Consider the following 12497-nt stretch of genomic DNA (forward strand, 5'->3'; position numbering starts at 1 on the left):
GATTCATTCAGATTATTTGCACCAGTGGAAAGAGCTACTTTTATCAATATTGCTGTATGGAAAACTTTGAAATCTCTGAAATCACTGACTCAATTTTAAAATAATTTTACTGAAATGTCCCTTGTACTACCCTGTACCAAATTCCTTCAAGCAATATTGATTTGTTAATCAGGGGGACAGGGCTAGTTTCCTGTGTATGGCTATATGAAAAACTTTACAAGTCTTATCCTCTCAAACTTTTCCTGTTTATGGAAAACGTAGAAAATCTCTTGAAACCGCAGACCTGATTTCAAAAAAAATGTTGTTCGGGTGATTCTCTACCATTTATTTTCAAGGCATGTTGATTTACAAAATGTGGGGTGTTGCTAGTTTTCTCAAAATGGTTTGATGGAAAACCTAATTTCTGCAACCACAAGCAGAATGTAAAATAATTCCTCTCAAATGGTTCTTGGGTGACCTGCCATTTTCTGTGTTGACTAACAGTATGAATAACAGCAAGTTTTTTTTTTTAAATACTGGTAGTCAAAAAATACATTTTTATGCAGTGTCAGATTTCCACCAAATCTTACAGGAGTGGTCAGTGGTCAGCCACATTGTGCATATTGTCAGGATGTTCTGGTTAAGTGATTTTCAGAGGAGTTATGGCCCAAGATTTGTTGTAATTTACCATGTCTGGGCAACTGCTCCCATACCACTAAGGGGAATTGCACCAAACTTTATAAAAGTGATCATTGCCAAGCCTAGTTGTGCGTATCTTGGGCATATTCTTGTTGAATTTACAGCAGAGTTATGGCCCTTGATTCATCAAACTGTATGATGTTTTAGTCACTTCTCTTATATAACAGGGAGGATTTCCACCAAACCTAACGGGGATTGATCAGTGCCAAATCTTACTGTGCATATTATTCGTATGTACTGGTTCAGTGATTTTCAGGGGAGTTACGGCCTGCTGTCAAATTTAATGATATTTTGGCAACTTTTCTTACACCATATGGTTCAGTCATTTTCCATGGAGCTATGGCCCGTAATTAATGGCATTTTACAATTTCTGCATGGTAAGTGGTGGGAGACATGTGTTTTAACTCACCTGAGCAAAAAGTGCTTGTGGTAAGCTATTGTGACCACTCATGTCCGGTTGGCCAGCATCCATCCGTCTGTTTACACTATTCTTCAAATTACACCTCATCTGAAACCATGTTGTGGAATTTGATGAAACTATGTCTGGGTGTTCCTTGGGTAGTCATCTTCCAAAGTCGCAGGCCTGAGTCAAAAATCAAAAACCTGAAAATATAAATTCTCAAAAAGATAAAAGGTAAGGGTAGATTTTCTGGAAGCACAGAGCACCCCAAAACACAGCCATAGAAATATCCATTTTCAATAGAGTTATATAGGAAAAATTCTGTCGGTCGAAAGCCTGAAATTGGGACCAGTCCTGAAAAAGCTATGGGCTGAAGTTGTTCAAACGCTCCGTTTGGGTGCAAAGAGGGGCTGCCAAAGCTAAAAATAGAAAAATCTTCAAACAACATCTCCTAAACCACTTATCCGATTTTAAAATAATTTCACACGAATTGTCCTTATATAACCCTCTACCAAGAGTATTCAAAAATTCTGATTCAAATATACAGACCAAGTGTCATGAAGATCCATCTAGTGGTTCATGAGAAGTTGTTTAAAGGTATTTCTATTTTTAGCTCTGGCGGCCCTAAAAAGGAGTCCAGTGCCTCCATTTGATCAAACTTTGGAGAGGGCCTTACAATGATGCTACAGACCAAGTTTGGTGAAGATCAATCGAGCCGTTCATGAGGATAAGTTGTTTAAAGGTATTTCTATTTTTAGCTCTAGTGTCCCCATTTGAAGAAATCTGGGAGAAGACCTTATAATGATGCTACAGACCAAGATCGAACTCGCGATTCATAGATCTGGGCTCTCCCTATTGAGCTAAGCGGGCAGGTTAAATTAAAACTACTAGTATATCTTTACCTTTAAATTTTTGATCGGAGTTATTTTTTATGTTAAAATGTGCCTTATGTATTTAACATTGTAATACAACTTGTATTGTGTTTATTAGCCCACCATCTGCCTTTATGTATTTAACATTGTAATACAACTTGTATTGTGTTTATTAGCCCACCATCATCAGATGGTGGGCTATTCCAATCACTCTGCGTCCGTGGTCCATCGTCCTTCCATCCGTTAACAATTTCTCATCGCATCTCCTCAGAAACTACCAGGGGGATTTTTACCAAACTTTGTCAGAATGATATATTGGTACCCTAGTTGTGTCCCTCTCAAAATCAGACTGGTTCAACTATTTTTGAGTGAGTTATAGCCCTTTGTTTATTTTTATAATTTACATAGATTTATATGGGGAAAAACTTTAAAAATCTTCTTGTTCAAAACAACAGGGCCTAGGGCTTTGATATTTGGTATGAAGCATCATCTAGTGGTCCTCTACCAAGATTATTCAGATTATTTCCCTGGGGTCAAGTATGGCCCCGCCCCGGGGGTCACATGGTTTATATAGACTTGTATAGGGAAAAACATTGAAAAACTTCTTGTCCAAAACCACAGGGCCTAGGGCTTTGATATTTTGTATGTGACATCATCTAGTGGTCTTCTGCTAAGATTGTTCAAATTATCCCCCTAGGGTCAAATATGGCCCTGCCCGGGGGGTCACATGGTTTACATGGACTTATATAGGGGAAAACCTTGAAAATCTTCTTGTCCAAACCACAAAGCCTAGGGCTTTGATATTTGTAATGTAGCATCGTCTAGTGGTTCTCTACCAAATGGCCCCGAATTGTTCATATAGACTTATATAGGGTAAAAGCTTTTAAAATCTTCTTGTCAATAAACTACAACATTAAAATTTGGACCATATGTATGGTTTTGAGTGGCAAGATGAACCTTGACATGAGTTGACCTTGATTTTGACCTAGTGACCTACTTTCACGTTTCTGTAGCTACAGCTTTCAAATTTGGACCACATGCATAGTTTTGTGCACCGAAAAAAACTTTGACCTTGACATTGACCTAGTGGCCTACTTTCACATTTTTGAAGGTACAGGCTTCAAATTTGGACCACATGCATAGTTTCGTGTTCCTAAATGAAATTTGACCTTGATTTTGACCTAGTGACCTACTTTCACATTTCTTAAGCTACAGCCTTCAAATTTGGACCACATGCATAGTTTTGTGTACCGAAACAAACTTTGACCTTGACATTGACCTAGTGACCTACTTTCACATTTTTGAAGGTACAGGCTTCAAATTCGGACTACATGCATAGTTCTGTGTTCCGAAATAAAATTTGACCTTGATTTTGACCTAGTGACCTACTTTCACATTTCTCAAGCTACAGCCTTCAAATTTAAACCACTTGCATAGTTTCGTGTACCGAAATGAACTTTGACCTTAAGATTGACCTAGAGACCTACTTTCACATTTCTGTAACTACAGGCTTCAAATTTAGACCACATGCATAGGATTGTGTACCCGAAACAAACTTTGACCTTGACATTGACCTAGTGACCTACTTTCACGTTTTTGAAGGCACAGGCTTCAAATTTGGACCGCATGCATAGTGTGCTCTGAAATGAAATTTGACCTTGATTTTGACATAGTGACCTACTTTCACATTTCTCGAGCTACAGCCTTCAAATTTGGACCACTTGCATAGCTTTGTTTACCGAAATAAACTTTGACCTTAAGAGTGACCGACTTTCAAATTTCTAAAACTACAGCCTTCAAACTTGATGCACATGCGTAGTTTTGTGTACAAAAAACTCTGTCTTTGAAATTGATCTAGTGACCTACTTTCACATTTCTCAAGCTACAGCTTTCAAATTTGGACCACATGCATGGACCACATGCACAGTGTTGTGTACGGAAATGAAATTTGACCTTGAGCTAGTCAATAAGTCTTGAAATTTGGAACACTCAAAAATGGCACATTGGTGGGCGCCAAGATCACTCTGTGATCTCTTGTTTTTGTTTTGTTTTTAATAAAAGGAACGTCATTTATATAATATTAAAGATATATCATGCACATATTTCTTATTTAAAAATATGTACAACATCCATATATTATCAAACTAGAAATGTTTGTGTGTATAAACGGTACTACTGTCCGATAGTTTAAATACTACATATGAATATATGTGTAAGTTAACACAATCTGAATATGTCATTCCACTGAAAAAAACTGGAAGTTTGTTTTGAACAAATGGTAGACACTTAATTGTTATTGCAGCATATGTACAGTTAGTTAATATACAGAAAAGTTAAATATATCTGATGCGGATTTTCTAGATTTAAATGGATATCTAATGTTAGTATATTTTAGTGAAACAGCAGCATAGTACATAATTAAATGAAGGCGGACCGAAACAAATGCCTTGATAGTCATTAGGGAAAATCAAATGTATACGCACCCGTTTATATCTTATGATAATAATAATCGTATATACTTGAAAAATATCTTCAAATTAAAATAAATAGAAACGAATTACCTCGTCAGGGCTTGACTTCACAACCCTTTGAAATAATTATTGTAGTTTTCTAATTTACACAATAATTGATTATTGTACATGTGTTTTTTCTAAATGAGTGAACTCTTGTCCTCTCCTGTTTAACGCAAATGTACACACAACAAATATACTATAGCAACCAGTAATAACTGTATCTTCTTAAATAACTTCGTTTTGCAATGTAACACTCAACAAAATTCCTAATTGGTCAGTTTATATTGAATTACTATTTTGTTAATAATGCATGTATTTACACGAAATTTCACATACCGACATTTGAATAGGTACTGCAGCTAATTATTGATTTATTTTTGACCGACTCACGACCAAAGTAACCGCATTAGGCGTTCGACCAATAAAGCATATTTTGCACGTGCAGGGCATATGCACGTGTTAATGAACATTTTTGGTATTACTGACGAAAGTCCTACTAGAAAAACACATATCATCGTGAAATTGACTCGAGAGCAACGCGCTTGGGCTGTCGGAATTATACAACAAAATTCAAAATCGGTCACTTCAATGAATTGTACATGGGTGAGATTTCGCCAAAAGAGCGCGGATGGTAGATAACCAATGATTGAAGGTTATTATATACGGAAATAAGGTTAAGAATGGAAATAACCATCAAAGTAACAGCTACAAACAGATTAAATCAAAATTCTTTTGAAATTGCAAAAATAATTACACACGTGTCGTAAATGTGTCCCGGCTAGCAACATTCTGACAGCTAGATCGCGTTGCTCTTGAGTCAATTTCACCATGATATGTGTTTTTCTAGTATGACTTTCGTCAGTAATGTTGCCAAAAGTGTAAACGAACACGTGCATGTTGGTGCTCATGCCCTGCACGTGCAAAATATCAAATATTAGTCAAAACGCCTAATGCGGTTACTTTAGCCGTGAGTCGGTCAAAAATAAATCAATAATTAGCTGCAGTACCTATCCAAATGTCGGTATGTGAAATTTTGTGTAACTACATGCATTATTAACAAAATAGTAATACAATATAAACTGACCAATTAGGAATTTTGTAGAGTGTATTTAGCAGATACTTAATTCTTTAATCATTCATATTTCGGCGAAATAGTCCGTAAAACCATAAACTTATAATACCGGTAGCTAAAAATGACAGGAAGTGAAACAGCGTCTGCGTAGCATTTATAATCTCTTGCAAGAATTTGTTTTAAATAGTATTGTTTTATACATAACAAGGTGTGTCAAAATGTCTTATCACACCATACAAAGACTGTACGATATGGAGACGTTGTATGATGTGCTATAAATCTGTCCTAGCATTAATATCTTTTCTACTTTTCGATTGTGATTCTGATTTCGCCCCTAACACACCTAGCACTAACTAGAGATTATGCAAATCATTTTAGGGAAGGGTTTTTTTTCTGTCAGGAAAAAAGGCACTTGTAAATATTGTTTGTTCCAAGCAGCCGATACTCTGTGGGTGATATAATATTTAAAATTCATCCTCATGCAAATGATATCGATGTCATAAAAACTGTTTATAACTGTTCTTTTAAAGAAATATAGCTCGATATAAAATAGCCACACAAACTACAGAAATAGTTTTGTTCAAAATTATCTTAACAAAAAGGCATCGAATATGAATGACATTTCCGCCATGTGCAAATAGTGTTGTAAACCCAATATATAAAACATATGTTTAGTATGTGCTCAGCAACAGCTATTGGTTGTTGTTCAGCAAATCCGCGCGCATAAATGGTTCTGAACGCGTGTCTCTCCATAAAACGAAATATATATCAATGGAAAAGTAGATTTAAACATTATTTATTAAATAAAAAAAATGAAACATAGCCCTGGAAATTTACAGGATCAGGTTGATGGCCAAACTATTGCAGGAAAATCCATGTCTATTCCACTGCACATTTTCTACGAACTGGTGAATTGTGGGTCCTTCCTGATAATTTGAACATTGTCATGGACAATCGAGTTCTCAGCATTATAGATAATAAATCGATCGCAAATATTTGTCGTCACATAGTACAAGCTGTAGCCGGTGCATTAAAGAAATTAGACACGGGTTATAGATTTAAGTAGACTACTCGTGAGTTTTAATACTTCTGTGCAAGGTATCTAAAGGTATTATTTGTAAATACTTTAATTTGTAGAGTATCTATATTCCAAGAAATTTCGTGAAAGGTAGCCGTTAATATACTCGTGATTTCAACGTAGCAAGAGTTATAAAAACTACGACAGTACTGGAATATCATGATATTCGTTTATTTGAATGTGTAACCAATATATCGAATGAAAGAAAGATCTGTTGAAAACAAGTTGGTTGGGGTAAGATATATTTGATTATGTAACAATATTTAAAAGCTTATTTACTCCAATTTTGTTATTACAATTGCAACAAATATTCCAGATTTAGAAACGTAATTAGTACTATTAAATGTGTCTGTGTAACTTAAATTAATTACATTTTACGCAATGTTATATTTACAAAATTGGCCGCCCGTTTTCTTGACGTCATAGATCGGTTCAGTCACGGAACTCGGACTGTCGACATGTCTTTTTGTAACTCTCAGATTGTACCCATTGAACCAATCAGAATGCGTCGTATCAATAACCAATCAGAAAATAGCATCTGTATTTGTTTTAACTGTGTTTATTATGCTGACCAATCAGAAAATCTTTTATACTTAACCCTAGAAATTCATTCACTGCCATTTAGTGTATTCAATTCAATTCAATTCAATTTTATTTAGGTATATGATCAATAATGCAAATTACATAAAAAGTGAACTAAAACATATAATTGACATAAAAATACGAGTTCGTACCAACAAAACAGTTTTGATGGTCAATTAACTGCACAAAAGTCGTTACGAAAGTCGTTACGAAGATATATAGTAGTGATCACGTCGTATACCTGGGATAGCCCAATAAAGTACATGTACTTATTTTCATTGGAGTCCCGGCTGACATCAATATCTATTTTGGCACTTAATCAATTCCTAATACCACTTATATTTGTGTATCTTAGAAATTGTATTTCTAAAAGATGTTTTAAACAAAACTCACACGATATATGAAGCAATACATTGCGGTACGGAAAGTCCTCACGCGTATATGCATTGATTCTTAAGATTTGACTTAGGTGATAACTGGCTATTTCAACTGTCTAAAAATCATACTTATTTAAAAATGATATCACGGATAAATATATCCGCATTGATTATATAACACATTAGTAAAAACTAGTATCACAGTTTTCTCTATCACGAGCATTCTTAACTTCGTATTTGAAACACTGTTAAGATTTGATCGTTTTAACACTCTCTGACAATGCATTCCAATCTTTTATAGCACTGAAATAGAAAGATTCGTATTCAAAACCTGTTTATTTTAGGGACGATAAGTTACATGAGCTAGATCTGGTCGTAGTATGAATTGTAAATACTCTAGTAAAGTTGTTATTTAAAAATATTAAACACGTGGTAAAGCCTAGGTTGTCGGGCTCTGTCATCGATTTTAAGCATACTGACAGTATCAAGTTCTTTACATGTTATACTGCTTCTTGGAGGAAGATCTTATCGAAACCTAATAACCTTATTTTGACAAATTTGCAATTTGTGTTGTAACATTTTTGTTAATCCTGCATACCAAAATGAGCATGCATAGTCGAAGTGACATTGGACCGGAGCATTAGTAAGTGTCTGTTTGGTTTGAAGACTAAGGTTGCTGCAATTTCTATACAAGAACTTCACTCTAGAATTAACTTTTGTTACTATGGAGTCTACAATGGGTTCACAATTAGGCATATCATTAACCGTTAACCCAAGATACTTCACCTTGTCCTGAGACGGTATTGTATGACCATTACAACTGACACTAAACGATTTCACCTTTTTTCGTGTTCTTACCGACCCGAAAATCATTCACTCAGTTTTACCTAAAATGTAAAGATAGTTTGTTATCTACTAGCCAGTTAGGACAATATTCCAGGACATGTGCTAGTTTCTGGGAAATGAGTGCAGGGTCTTTATAGGCAAACAGAATAGCACTATCGTCTGCGTATAAAAATCAATTTACAGTCAGAGTCTATAAATATGTGCATATCATTAACATAACATAGGAAGAGCAGAGGCCCAAGTATGCTTCCTTGTGGAACACCTCAAGTAACTGGCTTCTTCCAATGACACCTTATTAATACGTACCAATTGAGTTCTGTCTCTAAAAGTTTTTCGCAAAAAAATCGAATGGTCTACAGTATCAAAAGCTTTCTGTAAGTCAAGTAGAACCATTCCTGGATAGAGACCTTTTGCATTATTGCCTTTGATGTAGTCGAGAAGGTGGATCAGACATGTATCTGTGGGATACTTGGACCTTAACCCAGACCGAATCTCTTATAGTAGGGAATATTTAGACAAATATTCAGAGAATTGGTTATATACTGGTATTGACCCTTCTAGTCTCTTGGAAATTATACTAAGTATGTTTGCGGGTCTGCAGTTACCTACTTCTAGGGGATTAGCCTTCTTATATATTGGATTTACTCGAACTGATTTCCTTGCGTCGGGGACAGTACACGAATCAACGGACATATAAATAATAAAAATAAAGGGGATTTGAAGAACAACAGCACTGTCTCTAACAAATCTTGCAGGGATACCGTCTAAGCCTGTACCTTTAATGGCGTTGAGCTTACACAATTCCTTATAAACAAAAAAATCGGGTACATGTTTTTACCGTAAAAAATGTGTTCTTAGATTTTTTGTTGTCAGAAAAATTCTTAAAACTTACAGATGAAGTAATTGAAAATATGCTTAGCACTCGGTATCTACAAGGTTTGAAGCAACTGTAGTGTAAAATGTATTGAAATGATTGGCAACAGAAGGGTCATGACAAACTTCGTTATAAATTTTGAGAACAATATTTGAGCTACCATTTGGCTTTGTTTTATATCCTAACGTTTTAGAGTGATGCCACAGGCCCTTGGAATCATGTCTGTGTTCTTCAACTTTATTTGAAAAATACTCGACTTGGTTGCTTTAATCCAATATTAAAGCTTATTTCTACAAATACAAAACTCCTTATAATGATCTTTAGACATATACTTTTTTATATTTATACAATGCAGTATCCCTTTGCTTGATAAAATGTCTAGAATTTCCGAAGTCATCCAAGGTTCACTACGTTGTTTTAACCTAATGTCTTTAATAGGGACAACTGTATCTAATATGGAAAGAAATATCGTTTGAAAAGCTGACCATGCATTATTCACACATGGTGCGTTAAAACAGGTACTCCAGTCCAGTCTGCACTTGAGAGATGCTGGATAAAGTCCTCTTTACTGTATGTTTTAGAGATCTTAATTTGAAAGTTTTATATTTGTTATAAAACCCTTCATTGCGTTTTTTTTTTGTGAACAAAAAGTCTTAAAGTGATCACACACCGATAGGAATCGTTCCAAACTGGAAAATATTATCCTTATTACTACATAATATATGATCTATAAGACTTTTAGATGTCTGTGATACACGAGTAGGTTTGGAAATAATTTGATCAAAACTAAAAATTCTCAAAATATTTACATAATAACGATATAATGTACTACGTTTCTCGAGATAGCAACTATTCAAGCCGCCCAAGATTATAGTTTCACAATCAGCTAAGATTTACCAAGTTCAGTTTTCGATAAAATCAGTTTGTTTTGGGGGCCTGTAACAAGTACCGTCAATGATTGGCTTAGTGTTCTTACTTTGTAAGCTTACTTTGACGCATTTTACGTTTGAATGGCCACACTATAGACAATAATACTCGTCAAAATCTAGTACTTCCAGGTCACAGCAGTGTGATTTTGATATGATTTTACATTAAGCAAATGTGACAAGAGAAATCTGTCTTAGAAGATACATGACCCCTACTTTTCTCTTTATTTTATGTCAGTTTTATCGTAACTCTTTAAAATGAGGTGATGATTAGTTCTCTGAAATGGGTCTAGCTATGTTTGGTAGCTCTTTAAAAAATGTCAGCTTTATATAGGACATATATATAGGGAATACTATTTAGGCGTGTGTGACCTATAAAATAAATATTGCAATTCGTAAGTATTTATATTGTTCTCAGTGTCTCATGTAAACCACTTTTGAACGTACATATTATGTTACATAAAAGAGTGCTACAATGATAAAAAATAGATAAATGATAATAATAATAATGATAATAATAATAACATATTTGAGACATCATTTTTAAGAATTATTCATGAAACATAATTGACATAACCTTGTTTATTTTATGTCTACATAAACTATATATAGTAAAGACCCGTCCGCTTAGCTCAGTAGGGAGAGTGCAGATCTACGGATCGCGGGGACGTGAGTTCGGTCCCCGGGTGAGGCGTATGTTCTCCGTGACGATTTGATAAAATACATTGTGTCTGAAATCATTCGTCCTCAACTTCTGATTCATGTGGGAAAGTTGGGAGTTACTTGCGGAGAACAGGTTTGTACTGGTACAGAATCCAAGAACTGCCCGCCGTTACATAACTGAAATACTGTTGAAAAACGGCGTTAAACCCAAAACAACAAAATTTGTTCATAGTTCCAAATATAAACATTGTGTCTAGTATACCTTTAAATTAAGTACGCATTCTATGGCAAAATGATGTTCATCTTCAGAATCTTATATATTTTACATTTATGTATATTTTGAATTGTTTTCCACGTCCACATTCTACTTAAAGTCTGTGATAGGACATTCTTAGTATGATCATGCAATTCATCTTCGTTGCTTTACTATAGTGGCAGATTGTTTGCGAGGCGCACACTCGACAGCTCGACAGTTCGATAATTCAGCTTTCTGACGTGTTGTTGTAGTGTTGAGTCTTTGCCCAACCCGACAACTAAAGAAGACAGGTTAGACACGAAAGAATATAGATGATCCGGTGGTCTAGAGGTAACACGCTTGATTGTCAGTCCAGAAGTCTGGGCCAGGCAACAGAAATTTCTGAAATACTTTTTGTTTTTTTTGAGTGTCTCCCACCTAACTAAGGAGATGTATCGGCGATACAAACTTAGCACGTTAAAGAACCGGAATTCCTATTCGCAAAGAGCTAGCGACAAAGTTAGCCGAACATGTCTGTATCTAAAAGGAGCTCTCTCTCTCTCTCTCTCTCTCTCTCTCTCTCTCTCTCTCTAGTCAGATCTCTCTTTGTCTATATTAGTAATTGAATTTGGCGCTCTGAACGGCAGCCTTTATACGTAAAGCGCCTTTTGACGTGTTTGTCATGAAAATGGCGCTATAAAAACCTTGTATGATATATAAAATGAGAAACAGGTTGCAAACTCGGCAGATTTATTTGTCGAATTCACTTGTTGGCAATTCTGAAAATATCGTTCGGGTGCCCTTCATTTGTCGTGCTGTAGTGTTGTCGTGTTTTCTCGTCGCCAGTTCGACCGCAAGAGCTGCACATTCTGTATTTGTCGAGCTACCGTGCTGACATTTTGGCATCGAGTTGCTGGAGATATACGACAATACGACAACCTCCAAGATTTCACAAGAAGTAAAATTTAAAACAAATAAAGGTCGCCGACTTGGCACATATATTTGTTCTGCTTTTGTTATTGGCTGATAGAAAAATGTTGTGGCGATCTTTATCTGTTCACCTGGTGTGTCTTCATCCGCCAGCTCGACTACGCGACAGAACGGCATATTTTGCATTTCGGTAGACCTGCACAAGGTTTTTACACATGTGTATATTCGGAATAATCGTAAAGAGGATCATTACGGGAGAGTTTGTTTAATATGTAGAGGGGAAATAATTGCTGTGCGCACGCCAACACGAAGACACGACAAATATAGAAAGAGTCGTTTTGTCATGCTGTCGTGTTGGTGGGGCGAAGGCACGACAATACGACACATTTTACACGAAATAAAGAAATACAAAGGTCGCCAGTTCGACAGATGTTTTGTTAAGTTGTCGTGT

Source organism: Mercenaria mercenaria, chromosome 2, assembly GCF_021730395.1.
Source record: "Mercenaria mercenaria strain notata chromosome 2, MADL_Memer_1, whole genome shotgun sequence".
Classification (NCBI taxonomy): Eukaryota; Metazoa; Mollusca; class Bivalvia; order Venerida; family Veneridae; genus Mercenaria; species Mercenaria mercenaria.